This window comes from Elephas maximus, chromosome 16 (genome assembly GCF_024166365.1).
Source record: "Elephas maximus indicus isolate mEleMax1 chromosome 16, mEleMax1 primary haplotype, whole genome shotgun sequence".
Taxonomy (NCBI): Eukaryota; Metazoa; Chordata; class Mammalia; order Proboscidea; family Elephantidae; genus Elephas; species Elephas maximus.
Window position 1 is genome coordinate 7,278,221 of NC_064834.1, and position 16,509 is coordinate 7,294,729.

General features: G+C 45.9%; 1 protein-coding gene across 2 annotated transcripts in view; it reads right to left on the reverse strand.

Annotated features, from left to right (window-relative positions):
* The window catches only part of ANXA11 (annexin A11), a 59,520-nt gene extending 44,464 nt beyond the window's left edge, over positions 1 to 15,056 (reverse strand). Inside the window, exon 1 of one of the 2 annotated variants that reach the window (XM_049856018.1) lies at positions 14,976 to 15,056. The gene's annotated coding sequence lies outside the window, so the exon portion shown is untranslated. Of the gene's footprint in view, positions 1 to 12,771; positions 12,863 to 14,975 lie in introns of those variants that run through there. The other variant, XM_049856017.1, reaches the window with a different exon arrangement.
* Positions 15,057 to 16,509: the final 1,453 nt, after the last annotated feature.

Here is a 16,509-nt window from a genome sequence, read left to right on the forward strand (position 1 = left end):
GGGGAAGAGCTGCCTCCTCCAAGTGGAGTCAACCTTAATGACCTGGATGGCATCAAGCTTTTGGGACCTTCACTTGCTGATGTGGCATGAGTCAAAATGAGAAGGAATAGCTGCAAACATCTATTAGTAATTGGAACATGGAATGAACAAAGTATGAATCAAGGAAAACTGGAAGTCATCAAAAATGAAATAGAACACATAAACATTGTTATCTTAAGCGTTAGTGAGCTGAAATGGACAAGTATCGGCCATTTTGAACCAGACAATCGTATGGTCTACTACGCCAGGAATGACAAATTGGAGAGGAATGGCATTGCATTCATCATCAAAAAAAAAAAAAAAAAAATTCAAGATTTCTTCTGAAGTACAATGCTGTCAGTGATAGGATAATGTCCATACGCCTACAAGAAAGAACAGTTAATACGACTATTATTCAAATTTACACACCAACCACTAAGGCCAAAGATGAAAAAATTGAAGATTTTTACCAGCTTCTGCAGTCTGAAATTGATCATACATGCAATCAGAGTGCATTGATAATTATTGGTGATTGGAATGGGAAAGCTGGAAACAAAGAAGGATGGGTAGTTGGAAAATATGGATGGCCTTGGTGATAGAATGACTCAGAGATCACATAATAGACTTTTGCAAGACCAACAACTTATTCATTGTAAATATCTTTTTCCAACAACATAAACTGCAACTATACAAATGAACCTCACCAGATGGAAAACACTGGGATCAAACAGATTACATCTACGGAAAAGAGATGATGGAAAAGCTCAATACCATCAGTCAGAACAAGGTCACAGCTGACTGTGGAAGAGACCACCAATTGCTCATATGCAAGTATAAGATGAAAAAAAAGCTGAAGCTGAAGAAAATTAAAACAAGTCTGCAAGAGCCAAAATATGACCTTAAGTATACCCCACCTAAATTTAGAGACCATCTTAAGAACAGATTTGACACACTGAATATTAATGACTGAAGACCAGATGAGACGTGGGATGACATCGTGGACATCATGCATGAAGAAGCAAAAAGTAATTAAAAAGACCAAAATGGATATCAGAAGAGACTCTGAAACTTGCCCTTGAACATCAAGTAGCTAAAACAAATGGAAGAAATGATGAAGTAAAAGAGCTGAACAGAAGATTCCAAAGGGTGGCTCGAGAAGACAAAGTAAGGTATTATAGTGAAATGTGCAAAGACCTGGAGTTAGAAAACCAAAAGGGAAGAACATGCTCAGCCATTTCTCAAGCTGAAAGAACTGAAGAAAAAATTCATGTTGCAATATTGAAGTAGTCTACGGGCAAAATACTAAACAATGCAGGAAACATCAAAAGAAGATGAAAGAAATAGAGTCACGGTACCAAAAAGATTTGGTCGACATTAAACCATTGCAGGAGGTAGCATGTGATCAAGAACCAATGGTACTGAAGGAAGAAGTTCAAGCTGTACTGACGGCACTGGTGAAAAACAAGGCTCCAGGAATTCATGGAATACCGATTGAGATGTTTCACCAAACAGGCACAGCACTGGACGTGCTCACTTGTCTATGCCAAGGAATTTGGAAGACAGCTACCTGGCCAACCGACTGGAAGAGATTCATATTTGTGTCCATTTCAAAGAAAGGTAATCCAATTGAATGCGGAAATTATAGAACAATGTCATCAAGTAAGATTTTGCTAAAGTTAATTCAAAAATGGTTGCAGCAGTGCATCAAGAGGGACCTGCGAGAAGTTCAAGCTGGATTCAGAAGAAGACATGGAATGAGGGATATCATTGCTGATGTCAGATGGGTCCTGGCTGAAAGCAGAGAATACCAGAAAAATGTTTATCTGTGTCTTATTTACTATACAAAGGTATTCAACTGTATGGATCATAACAAATTATGGATAACACTGTGAAGAACAGGAATTCCAGAACACCTAACTGTGCTCATGAGGAGCCAGTATATAGACTAAGATGCAGTCATTTGAACAGAACAAAGGGATTCTCTGTGGTTTAAAATCAGGAAAGATGTAGTTCTGGGTTCTGTCCTTTTACCATACTTACTCAATCTGTATGCTGAGCAAATAATTCAAGAATCTGGACTACATGAAGAAGAATGTGGTATCAGGATTGGAGGAAAACTCAATAACAACCGGTGATACGCAGATGATACAACCTTGCTTGCTGAAAGTGAAGAGGACTTGAAGCACCTACTGATGAAGATCAAAGACCACAGCTTTCAGTATGGATTATACCTCAACATACAGAAAACAAAAATCCTGACAACTGGACCATTAGCAAAATCATGGTAGTAAATGGAGAAAAGACTGAAGCTATCAAGGATTTTATTTTACTTGGGTCCACAATCAACGCTCATGGAAGCACCAGTCAAGAAATCAAACGATGTATTGCATTAGGCAAATCTACTTCAAAAGACCTCTTTAAAGTGTTAAAAAGCAAAGATGTCACCTTGAATACTAAGGTGCGCCTGACCCAAGCTATGGTATTTTCAATTGCCTCCTATGCATGGGAAAGCTAGACAATGAATAAGGAAGATCAAAGAAGAATTGATGCCTTTAAATTACGATGTTGGCAAAAAATAGTGAATATACCATGGACTGCAAGAACAAACAAGTCTGTCTCAGAAGGAGTACAGCCAGAATGCTCCTTGGAAGCAAAGATGACAAGACTTCATCTCACATACTTTGAACATGTTATCAGGAGGGACCAATCCCCAAAAAAGGAGATTATGCTTGGTAAGGCACAGAGTCAGCAACAAAGAGGTAGGGCCTCAGTGAGATGGACTGAAAATAGTGGCTATAACAACTGGCTCAAACACAGCAGTGACTGTGAGGATGGTGCAGGGCCGGGCAGTGTTTCGTTCTGTTGTACGTAGGGTCACTATGAGTCGGAACGGGCTCAATAGCACCTAACAGCAACACACAATGACATTCTAATCAGGATCCTTACTGGATGGTTTATTCTAACACTATATGAAGTCACTAAAGACAGTAAAAAATCTCAATGCCCATCACTAAGGAAAGGCTGAATAAACTATGGCATGCTGGTATTTCAGAGCACTCCACAGGTGTAACTGATAAATTAATTCAAAAACAGAAGCTACAAAGTAAAGTGTACAGCAGGAACCCATTTGTGTGAAGCAAGCAAATCTTTTTTTTTTTTTAATTTTTCTTGTGCTTTAAGTGAAAGTTTACAAATCAAGTCAGTCTCTCACACAAAAGCTTATTTACACCTTGCTACATACACCCAGTTGCTCTCTCCCTAATGAGACAGCCCACTCTCTCCCTCCACTCTCTCTTTTCGTGTCCATTTCACCAGCTTCTAACCCCCTCCACCTTCTCATCTCCCTCCAGGCAGAAGATGCCAACATAGTCTCAAAAGTCCACCTGATCCAAGAAGCTCAATCCTCACCAGCATCCCTCTCCATCCCACTGTCCAGTCCAATCCATGTCTGAAGAGTTGGCTTTGGGAATGGTTCCTGTCCTGGGACAACAGAAGGTCTGGGGGCCATGACCACTGGGGTCCTTCTAGTCTCAGTCAGACCATTAAGTCTGGCCTTTTTATGCGAATTTGGGGTCTGCATCCCACTGCTCTCCTGCTCCCTCAGGGGTTCTCTGTTGTGTTCCCTGTCAGGGCAGTCATCAGTTGTAGCTGGGCACCATCTAGTTCTTCTGGTCTCAGGATGATGTAGTCTCTGGTTTATGTGGCCCTTTCTGTCTCTTGGGCTCGTAATTACCTTGTGTTCTTGGTGTTCATTCTCCTTGGGTCCAGGTGGGTTGTAACCAATTGATTCATCTTAGATGGCCACTTGCTAGCGTTTAAGACCCCAGATGCCACTCTCTGAAGTGGGATGCAGAATGTTTTCTTAATAGATTTTATTATGCCAATTGACTTAGATGGCCCCTGAAACCGTGGTCCCCAAATCCCTGCCCCTGCTACGCTGGCCTTCGAAGCATTCAGTTTATTCAGGAAGCTTCTTTGAAGCAAGCAAATCTTTATGCATGCCTATGTCTGCATGGGAGTCCCTGGGTGGTAGAGATGTGCTCAGCTGCTAACAGAAAGGTTGGCAGTTCGAATCCACCCAGAGGTGCCTTGGAAGAAAGGCCTGGCAATCTAATTCCTATAAATCAGCCACTGAAAACCCTGGTGGTGTAGTGGTTAAGAGGTACATGTGCTGCCCAAAAGGTCAGCAGTTTGAGTCTACCAGGCGCTCCTTGGAAACTCTATGCGGCAGTTCTATTCTGTCCTATAGGGTCACTATGAACTGGCATCGGCTAATGGCAATGGGTTTGGTTCTTCTGGTTTTGAAAACCCTATGGAGTAAGTTCTACTCTGACACACATGGGGTCACCATGAGTCAGAATCGACACGACAGCAACTGGTAGAGAGGAAAGACCCCCAGCTTTAGGTCACAGACACTGCTACCTTCTCGGGTGGAATAGGAGCGGGAGGCTAGGATGAGGTAACCGGAAGCAAACACTCCCGCAACATCATCCTTCCCCAGTTACCACTCAATCTTTCTCCTCTCCTTCAAAATCAACATTGTCAAAGCCAGGTATACGGCCGGTATCCCCAGACTGTCACCTCCAGCTATTCCAATCTGGCTTCTATTCCCACCACTCCACCAAAATAACCCCAGCTGAGAGGGCCAGATCTGCTGCATCTCTTCCATGTCACTTATCACCCAGCGGCAGTGGCCACCACTGACCCCCCTTCCTACTGAAGCACTTCCCTGCCTTCTATGACACACCCTATCCTGGTTTTCCTCCCACCTCTTGGCTGCTTTTTTTTTTTTTTCACTCCTTGGCAGGCTCATCTTCCTTTACTTGGCTATTTGAGGTGAGTTCCTCAATATTAATATGTCCTTGACTTCAAATACAACCTAGACAGGAATGTCTCTCTAAAAAGATGCAAATAACCAAAATAAAAAATGAGAGAGGGGACACTACAACTGACCCAACAGAAATAAAGAAAATCATGACAAAATATTATGAACAACTGTATGGCAACAAATTGGATAACCTAAATGAGATGGACAAATTCTTAGAAGGACACAGCCTACCCAAACTGACTCAAGAGGAAATAGAAAATCTCCACAGACCCGTAACAAGTGAAGAGATCAAATCAGTGCTCAAAACCTCCCAACAAAAAGAAGTCCTGGACCAGATGGCTTCACTGAGGAATTCTACCAAATATTTATAGATGAAATGACACCCATACTGTTTAAACTCTTCCAGAAGACAGAGAAGGAAGGAATACTCCCAAATTCATTCTATGAAGCAAATATAACCTTGATACCAAAAACAGACAAAGACACAAGAAAACAAAACTATAGGCCAGTATCTCTTATGAACGTAGATACAAATATCCTCAAAACAAATAATAGAGAACAGAATCCAAAAGTATATTAAAAGACTCACTCATACACCATAACCAAGTGGGATTTCTTCCAGGAATTCAGGGATGGTTCGACATCAGAAAATCAATCAACATAATACCCCACTCCAACAGAACAAGAGAACCAAATGATCATCTCTATACATGCAGAAAAAACATTTGCTAAAATCCAACATCTTCTCTTGATGAAAACCCTAAAGAAAATTGGAAGAGAAGGGAAATTCCTCAGTATGATTCAGGACATTTACGAAAAGCCAACAGCAAACACTAGACTTACTGGAGAAAGACTGAGAGCCTTCCCCATGAAATCAGGAACAAGTCAAGGGTGCCCGCTCGCACCACTTCTATTCAATATTGTATTAGAAGTTCTGGCCAGAGTAATAGGACAAGAAAAATAAATAAAAGGTATCCAGATTAGAAAAACAAGTAATAAAATTATCTCTATTTGCAGATGATATCCTATACATAGAAAATCCCAGAGTCCACAAGAAAACTTCTAGAGCTAACAGAGGAATTTGGCAAAGTTGTAGGGTACTAGGTCAACAAACAATAATCCGCTGGGTTTCTACACACCAGCAATGAGAAATCTGAAAGGGATTTTAGGGTAACAGTTCCATTTACAACAGCATCTAAGAGAATAAAATACCTAGGAATAAATCTATCAGGAAGGTGAAGGACTTACACAACAAGAACTGTAAAACACTGCTGAAAGAGATTAAAGAAGACTTAAATAAATGGAAAGATGTTCCACATTCATGGACCGGAAGACTTAATATTGTTAAGATGTCAATACTGCCCAAAGCGATCTATAGATTCAATGCAATCCCAATCAAAATTCTAACAGCCTTCTTTACAGAAATAAAAAAAACAATTCTCAACTTTATATGGAATGGCAAGAGGCCCCGAATATCTAAAACAATGTTGAAAGAGAAGAACAAAGTGGGAGGACTTACACTTCCTGATTTTCAACCATACTATACAGCTATAGTAATCAAAACAGCCTTGTACTGGTAGAACAATAGACGCACGACCAATGGAAGAGGACTGAAAGCTCAGAAATGTACGCACACATCTATGGTCAACGGATTTTTGACAAGGGTGCTAAATCCATTCGATGGGGAAAGAAGAGTCTTTTCAGTAAATGGTGCCGGGAAAATTGGATTTCCACATGCAGGAAAATGAAACAGGATCCATGCCTCATACCATATACAGAAACAAATTCAAAATTGATTAATTACCTAAATGTGCAAACTAAAACCGTAAAATTCTTAAGAGAAAGAGCAGGGGCAATGCTGTCAGGCCTAGCTTTTAAAAGTAGCTTATCTAATATAATAACAAAAGCACAAACAGCAAAAGACAAAATAAATAAATGCGATCGCGTAAAAATTTAAAGTTTTGCTCATCAAAAGATGTTAACTGAAACTGAAAAGACAACCTACATGCTAGAAGAATATCTTCAGAAACCACACATCTGACAAAAATCTAATAATCAAAATATGTGTAAAACTTAACAAAAATATAAATGACCCAATCATAAAATGGGCAAAGGACTTGAACAGCCATTTCACCAAAGAGGACATTCAAATGGCCACCAAAACATGAAAAGATACTCAGCATCATTACCCATCAGAGAGAGGCAAATCAAAACCACAATGAGATACCATTTCACTCCTTAGGATGGCTAAGACTTAAAAAAAAAAAAAGAAAATAAACGTTGGCAAGGACATGGGGAAATGGGAGCCCTTATCCATTGCTTGTCGGAACACAAAATGGTACCGCTGTTGTGGAAACAGTGTGATGGTTCCTTAAAACAGTAAAAATAGAACTGTCGCATGACCCAACAATTCCACTCCTAGGTATAGACCCAAAAGTCTTGAAAACAGAGACTCAAACAGAGACAAATTTACCAGCACTCATTGCAGCACTATCCACGATAGCCAAAAGATTGCAACAACCTAAATGCCCATCAATTGATGAAAGAATAAACAAAATGTGGTACATACATACAATGAAATACTACTCAGCCAGTAAAAGAAATGAAGTCTTGATATATGCTACAGTATGGATGGAGCTTGAAGACTTTATGTTGAGTGAAATAAGCCAATCGCAAAAGGACAAACATTGTATGACCTCACTTATACAAAAATACAAGAAAAGGCAAATGTATAGAGACCAAAGTTTATTAGTGGTTACCAGGGGTAGAAGGGAGGGGAAAGGGAAGTTAACAGTAATGGAAAAATTGCATTGATTAAGGGTAGGGTAAAAAAAAAAAAATTTTTTTTTTTTTTTTTGTGCAGCCAATTATTGTAATTGCTGTCAATACGTTGTACACCTAAAAAAAGTTGAATTGGCAAAAGCTGTGTGATAGACAAATTTACAACGATCAAAAAAAAAAGTGTAGCTGCTGAAGCTGCTTATATACAACCAAACGCCTCATGGGATTTGGTACCTTGGTTTAGAGGTTTAGGTTCATAATTTCACGGGACATCCCAGTTAATTGGCTTAATAATGTGTTTAGTGCTTCTGTTCTACCTCCTACTTTGTTGCGTGGTACCTGGGGTCTTAAAAGCTTGCAAGCAGCCATCCAAGGCTCAACAATTGGTCTCTATTCACCTGGAGCAACAGAGAAAGAAGAAGAGTCAGGAATAGGAGAGAAATTTCGAATATGTGGCTAAATGCCTCCATGAACTCTGCCATGAGACCAGAAGAATTAGATGGTGCCCAGCTACTGTTACTGAACATTTTGATCAAAGACTCCATAGAAGAATCCTGATCAAAAGGGGAAAAACGCAGAACAGGATTTCAAATTCTCATGGACTCTAGACTTTCTGGAGCCATGGACGGTGGATAAACCCTTGAAGCTATTGCCCTGACATAATCTTTAAACCTTAAACCAAAAATATCCCCTGAAGTCATCTTAAAACTGAAAAATAGTTTAGCTTAACTAGTAAAAAAAGGTCTGCTTTGAGCATTATGCTCTTTCAAGAACTATACATAGGATCAAATTGACAACAGCAACTCAAAAGACTGGATAGAAACCTTAGGGGACAGTGAGTTCATGTTAATGAGGAAGGAACAACTCAGACAATGGATGGTGAGAACGCTTGCACAACTCAAAGAATGTAATCAATGTCACTAAATTGTACATGTAGGCACTTTTGAACCATGGTGTATGTTTTGTTGTTCTATTCTCAAAAACAAACTAAATAAAATGTAGAGGAAAAAAAAAAAAAGTCTCCCTATCCCAGGCCTCTCCTGTGCTCCAGACCCACCTGCCCACTTGATATCTCAGAGGCACCTCAAACACAGTATCTCCAAAACCAAATTCATGACCTTCCTCATCCTCCAAACCTGGTTCTTATCCAGTGGCCTGTGTCTCAGTGGCATCTAGGGGGACAAGCCTAGAGTAGATGGCTTACCCTTCTTTTGTGTACACATCACAGGGCTAGGCAAACAGTGGGTACTCACTAATGAAACACTCCCATCACTTCCTTCCTAAAAACAGCTAGGTCCTTTTCGGTGGCACAGCAAGTCACACCTGTTATCGCTCTTTCCTGAGATGCTGTTCTCCAGGCTTAATGGGCCATGTGCTCCCTCCATCCCCCGTTAGCAACCTCTCTCTAAGTATCTCCTCTCTGTTCTCACTTTGATTTCTCACATCTCATTCTCCCCTAAGCCAGCCTTTCAGATCTGCTCTGGTCTAGGACTAGGACTTTACTGCCATCCTGGAGTTGCCCACTGTTTTCTTTAGTCTCTCAGAGCCCTCCATTTTCAGAGACAAATTTCAAGTCACTGGTCCATGTCTGGACACCACCACACCCTAACTGATCTCAAACCCCTCTGCGATCCTCTGATTCTCCAAATCTGAGATATTATCCAGAACACTGGGGTCCTGTGTGGCTAAATGGTTTGTCCCAGGTTACCCAGAACGGATAGGATTCTGTGTCCAGACAAATTCCTCCACAGGGCACTACTTTCTCACATTAGTGTGGGCGAGGCCGCTGTGGTTTGAGTGAATCACTGTTCAGGCTGTACTGTCAGGGTCCTCCCAGGTAATAAACCATCTTTATTTCATGGGTTATAGGGGTCAGGGTCCATAGGCCTGGCTTCCTTGGTTATTAGAAAGCTCCACTGAATTTTGAGAATTCCTTTTAAAAATGCAAATCCCCACCAGAGAAACATCTGTTTCTTTATTTCCCCTAAGAGCTTTCCTATCCGGGAATAACCCCAATTCCTGGTATTCTGGGGGGTGTTGTAGAGAAAAATCCAGAGAAACTGGAGAGTTTGCTTGCTTGGCTGGGTCTGTGAAACACACCCATGCAAACTCTTGCCAGAGTGCTCCCATGGGACCAAGTGCCAGGGCCGGCTTCAGGTTTAAGCAGGGAAAAGATGGCAGCTAAGAAGAGAGGAAGAGGGGGCGAGCAAAGGAGGAAGAAGAGGGAGCTTCAGAAAGATCCTGGGCCCTCTGAACACCCAGTACCCAGCTTGCATCTCTCCAAGATTACGTTTCCACATTCACCTCCTGCCCACACAAGGTTCCTTTTCTCTATTCTACAGTGAGGCCTCGAGAAGAACCGCCTGTTCTATTCTGGGTTGCCTCTCACTCCAGACATCCCAAACTACCCCTCCCCCACAATTGCCCATAACAGGCATCACTAATCGATCTTGGCCTTCTAGATCTCAAAATCCAAAATAGGCTCTTTCTACCATCCTTGTCCTGGTGTTAAAACTGAATTGTGTCCCCCCAAAATATATGTTGTAAATCCTAACCTGTGTGGCACAGAGGTTAAAGTGACGGATTCTAACTGAAAGGTCGGCTGTTCGACATCACCAGCAGCTCTGCGGGAGAAAGATGTGGCAGTCTGCCTCGGTAGAGGTTTACAGCCTTGGAAACCCTCAATGGCAGTGTTTTTTTTTTTTTTTTTTAATGCCTGTGGTTATAAGCCCATTTGGAAATCGGTTGTCTTTGTTATGTTAATGAGGCAGGGGCTAGTGTAGGGTATATTCTGAGTCACTGTCTTTTGATATATAAAAGAGACCAAACAAAGGAGCAGAGGAGAGATGGGGTAAGACAGATGGAGATGTCCAAGGAGCCAGGCAGCAGGAGCTGAAGAAACAGGCACCTTCCTTCAGGGCAGAGAGAGAGAGAAGGCCTTCCCCTAGAGCCAGTGCTCTGAATTCAGACTTCTAGCCTCCTAAACTGAGAACATAAATTTCAGTTTGTTAACGCCACCCATCTGCGGTATTTCTGTTACAGCAGCACTAGATAACTAAGATGCCTGGCCAAACAAACAAGTCAAACTGGACGCCTGCCTGGCCTCTGAGCCAGCTCCTACTCCCACCTACCAGCCTGCCCACTCTGGCCCAGGGCCTCCCCACTTTTCTTCCTCTCTTCATCCAGCCCTCCAGGTCAGGTATTCAACAACCAGCTGTATGAAGCCTTCCTCCCCTGGCCTCTTTCATTCAATTAACATTTCCTGAACACCTACATTAGGCAAGGCCCATCCTGAGTGCTCTGAGAGACCAAGAGATGAGTAAGGCATGGCCCCCACTCCCCAGAGACAGAGGGCAGGGCAGAGACAAGACATGAGGGCACACAAATACACGGAAACGCAGAACTGGGCCGTGCGAAGGAGTGGAGGAGCAGGGCTGCGTGAGCTCAAGGCCATATCCAGTCCCTTCCTGCTGGTGATCTAGCACCATGCTGCCTCCGGGAGGATGTTGAGGACATGGATGTACAGAAACGAGGGAAAGGCATTCTAGGAGGGTGGAACAGCATGCGCTAAGACAGAGGGGAGGATGAGAGGAGCAGTTCAACTTGGTTGGACCTTCAGCTGCATGAAGGGGATAATAGCTACTATCATTTTTACTATTATCATTATCGTTGATACACATGAGCCAGACCCTGCTGTAAGCACTCTGTCTAATCTGGGTGATGTCCACCTGGGACGCACAAAGATAGTGTACTGGTTACCGTCTGTTCTGATTGGTCAGCGCCTGAGCGTATGGTTAAACAGATTAACTCGTTTAACGCTCACAATCACCTTGTGACATACTATCACCATCACCATTTTAGAGATGAAGAAACCAAGGCACAGAGAATAGTAAGAAGTGTGATTAGGAAGGTACGCAGCCAATGCCAGGCCAACACACTCCCCTGGCACCTCACTGGCTCCTCTGCTCACAGAACCCTTTCAGCACTAGGAGTGCCTTTAGGGCAGGGCCCTGTGAATCCTGGAATCCCAAAAACTGACTGAAGCATGGAAGCAGTGAAGAAACACAATGACAGCCAGCTAGGGGGTGAGCCAGATAACAGGCCCTGCTGTCTGGTCCCAGCCAGGCTTTTGTCCCTATTGAATGCGCAATGCCTGCTCACACCACCACCCCAGGCCCAGCCCAGGGCAGCAGGGAGCAGTAAGGGAAGGTCTGGGGGAGGGAGCAGTGTGGGTGCATACGCAGATACCAAGGTCCATCCTGAAACACCCAATCTCCACTCCACAGGAAGGTCACTGATTAGAGAGGTGGGAACAGAAACACCCTGGGCAGCCTGGCATGGGCCAGCCGTGGCCACTTGACTTCTCCCCTCTAAATTCTGTATCTGGCAAACTTCCCATATTTCCTTTAAGCCAACAGCCTGGTCTTTACCCTTTTAAGCCTTCGGGAGCTGGGGCTGAACTGGACAACAGCTCTGAAGGGGAGACATAAATCCCAGAATTCCTCCCTGATGCTGGGGACCAAGGCGGAAAAAGGGGTAAGGCAGGGAAAGTAAACACAAAGGTGAGCACAGCACCTGGGATGGATCCCACATTCTCTCAAACACTTGGGAGAGTTCCTTACAAATAAAGTCCAACAGCAATGTGCGTCGTCCCTGTTGTGAAAGAAAGTTTTTGAAGAAAGCCTTTTCCATTTGGTCTCCTCAGCACAAGCCTTGCAGGAAGGGCTCACACTCTATCAAGCACTCGGAAGGGCTCGGCCACCAGCCGCCCTTCACTCGGGCCAGCGCCTCCAGGTCGCAGCTTCACCAGCCCCAGGTTGGCCGCAGTTCAAGTCCCCAACCCGACCTAGGCCAGGACTGAGCCCCGACCCCGGGCACGCAGCAGAGTCACGTGGCCCTGGCTAAGGCGAGCCTGGCCTGTGCACCCCGGCCCCACAAGGAGAGCACCCCTAGTCCAGCCACTAACAGGGCAGAGGCAGTCAGGCCGGTGCGGTCCGCCCGGGACCAGCCCCGACTGTCCCCCCACCACCCCGCCCTGCAACCAGGAAGCCGCAGGGTCCTGCCGGGTAACCCCGGGCCTCACGGGCCGAAGCCGGGCCGACTGCCGCCCCCCGGCCCCGGTCCGGCCCGAGACCCTCACTCACCTGGCCACGGGCCGCAGGACTGGGGCCGCAAGGGGTGAACAGGGACGCGTTCGGAGCGGCTCTATCCGCGGGTGTCCCCGGAGCAGCGTCTCGGGTCTGCCTGCGGCTGGCCTGTAGTCCCGCTCCCGGGGCGCTCTGGGCGCTCGGGGGTCTCGGGGCGCTCTGGGCGCTCGGGGCTCTCGGGGCGCTCTGGGCGCTCGGGGCTCTCGGGGCGCTCTGGGCGCTCGGGGCTCTCGGGGCGCTCTGGGCGCTCGGGGGCTCCCGGGGCGCTCTGGGCGGTCGGGGCGGCGGCAGCCGTCAGGGCGGGCGAAAGGCGGAGCCCGCTCCGCGGAAAACCGGCCCGGGCGCGGCGGGCCGGGAGGGGCGAGGCCTGACACCGCCCACAGCCCGAGCCAGCCCCCGGAGCCTGGAGGACCGAGCCCGAGCCTTCCGGCTGTAGGCAGGCGGGCGGGGCGGGGACGCGCGGGCGCCTGGAGCTCGGCCTCGAGCCTCCCCCGGGCCCCGTCGGTCGCGCCCTGCGCCGCGCGCCCCCTGCTGGAGGCAGTGGACGTTGTCAATCACTGCCTTGAACCGTACAGAAAAGTTTTTACCTTAAAAAGGGCACACAACTATACGGAAGCCGGGTGGGGAAAAAGAGCGACTTTACAGTGGAGAAAGCTGACGTACTACCTCAGCCCGGTGATGCTGGTTTACATGAACAGTGTTAAGGCATACTGATGGTATGTATCCTTGATAAAAAACGAAGATACCGCTGTGAGGGCTAAGGGTATTTTCAATCGCCCCGTAGGCGTGCCAAAGCTGGACTGCGAGTAAGAAAGACTGAAGAATTGATGCCTTTGAATTATGGCGTTGGCCAAGAATTTTGAATATACCGTGGACTGCCAGAAGAACGAACAAATCTGTTTTGGAAGAAGTACAGCCAGAATGCTCCTTGGAGGCGGATGGCGAGACTTACCCACTTTGGACTTGTTATCAGGAGGGATCGGCCCCTAGAAAAGGACGTCATGCTTGGTAAAGTGGGTCAGCCAAAAAGGGAAGACCCTCAGTGAGATGGACTGACACAGTGACTGCAACAATGGGCTCAAACATAGCAACGACTGTAAGGATGGCGCAGGACCCGGCAGTGTTGCACTCTGTTGTACACAGCGTTGCTGTGAATGGGAACTGACTTCACCGCGCCAAGCAACACGACAATCCTCGATATAGGAGCCCTGATGGCGCGCTGATCAAAGCGCTCGGCCGCAGGGAATTCAGCCCACCAGCCGCTCCTGGACAGAAAGATGTGGCAGTCAGCTTCCGTAAACACTATGGGGCAGTTCTACTCCGCCTTGTAGGGCCGCTACCATTCAGAATCAACACCACGGCAATGGGTCTTTTTTTTTTAATCCTTGATACGATGCGATCAGAATGGCTCTGTGGTATTTACCTCTGTAGCCTTCCTCGCCAAAACGCATAACCCCCAGATAATCACGGGAAAAACAGACAAATCCCAATTGAGGGATAGTCTACAAAATAAATGAGCAGCACTCAAAACTTCCAAGGTCATTAAGAACAAGGAAAGTTTGAGAAACTGTCACAACCTAGAAGAGCCTAAAAAAAAAAAAAAGAAGAGCCTAAGGAGACATGAAATGTAAGGCGATGTCCTTGGTGAGATCCTGGAATGTAAACAGGACATGAGGTAAAAACTAAGGAAATCTGAATAAAGCCTGGACTTTAGTTAACAACAATGAATCAAGGTTCCTAACAAATGCACCGCTAACTTCAGATGTTGGTATTAGAAAAAACCGGGCTTTATGGGAACTCTCTGTACTGTCTTCAGAATTTTTATGTAAATCTAAAAGGCTTCTAAAAAAAAAACAAAGTTTTTTTTTTAAAGGTCACACACCACAAGTATGCAAAGGAACAAAAATGAAAACTGAGATTCTCTATTCATTTAACACTCACTCCCAACCTCACTGTTGGGTGTCTCCTTGCAGATGTCTCTCCAGACATACACACTCCATTAATGTGTGCATGTATTCATGTAGACGTATTATTTACAAAAGGTGTTGTACTTTTTTTTTTCCCCCCCTTAAACTTGCTTTTTTACTCACTACATCGTAGCGGGACTTTCCATGCAGGCGCGTCTGGAACCCCCCGGTTCTAAGGATGGCACAGTACGCACTCTCTTGAGAGTGATCATTCGTGACTCCCTAGCTCCTTACCGATGGACGTTTAGGTGCTGTGGTTTCCTATTTGTGGCTGTTACAAAACAGGCTGCAGCTCCTATTTGCCGAACCAACAATAAGAGCCGGGAGAACACAGGTGGTAGGCAGGTCCCTGGCGAAGGCCGGCGGGGAGATTCTGGGCTCCCTCTGCCCCAGTCAGGGTGCGGGTGTGGGTGCGGGCGGGAGCCGCTCCCCACAGCGGGCTTTGCTGTCCCGGCCTACCTCTCGCCCTCTCTCCACACACCTGGGCGCGGCTCCTTCAGGGCTGGGCAGCGTGTTTTGGAGGTAAGTGGCCGGGTGGGCCTGAAACTCGGGCGGGAGACTGGAGCGCACTTGAGAGAAAACGTGCGCGCCTTGGAGCAGAAGAGGTGCGGAGCGTCAGAGGCCTGGTGTGGTTATGACCCTGGGTCACTGGGTGGGGGTGCTCGCGGTGGCGCGGGAGCGGGCGGGACCCTGGGCGCTCCGGGACAGCTGTAGTTACCCGGCTCCCACCCTGGGCTGGGACGCTCGTCACGGAAGGTCACCTGGCACCGACCCAGTCCCTCTACCAGGAAACCCTTTCCTCGGCCGCAAAGGCGAGCCTCTTTGAATGGCTGACTTTTCTCCTTGACTGAGCAGAGCAATTGCGTCTTAAAATATGTTAAAAAAAAAAAAAAAAAAAAGAATAAACAAATCATTTAGGGTGGGATTCCTTCCGTATGTAGCACACACTTTGCTGCCTCATAACTGAACTCTTCAAAGCCAGAATGGTGAATAACTACTACTGTGCTCGGCTTTTCAATCATTTATTTTCAACAAACACACGGTGAGCCCCGACTCGGAGTCCGCACTGTGCTGGGGGCTTGGGGAGATGTTGGCACCGCGGCTAAGCGAGGTCCTGGTCCTCAAGGCCGACGGGCCGGGTAGCAGCTCAGTCCTCCCTAGGAAATGCTCCCCTTGTCGGGGAAGGGCAGAGAAAAGGGGGGAGGGGAGATGCTACAGCTGGGTTTCAAGTGCCCGTGTTCTAGTTATGATTCTGACATTGCCCGTGTTCTAGTTATGATTCTGACACTTGCAAACCCTGGTCCCAGGAACCTCGGTTATCTCACCTATAAAATCTTCAAAATAATCTATAAAATTTCATAAAATAATTCCTGCTTCATTGTTTCTCGAGGCTGATGCAAACATCAAAGGAGGTAAGGAAAAGTAAGTGCCCTGTAAAGTAGGTCGAGCGCTGCAGAGCTCGGAGGAGTACCGTATTAAATACAGTACTAGCAAAAGGTTGGCGGCTGGAACCCACCAGGGGTGCCTTGGAAGACAGAACTGGTGATCTGCTTCTGAAAAGCCACAACCTTGAAAACCCTATGGAGCAATTGAATCGGAATTGACTCAGGGTGACCAACAATAACACGCATCTTTCTTGCATTGATTCATTCAACAGCCAGCGGTGGAGTCTCACCAGCTGGTACCCCCGTAGAGAGGCAAAAGAAAAATTCCTTGCTTTTAACACAGCTCATAATCTTAGGAAAACAAATTGTAAACATCACATTGT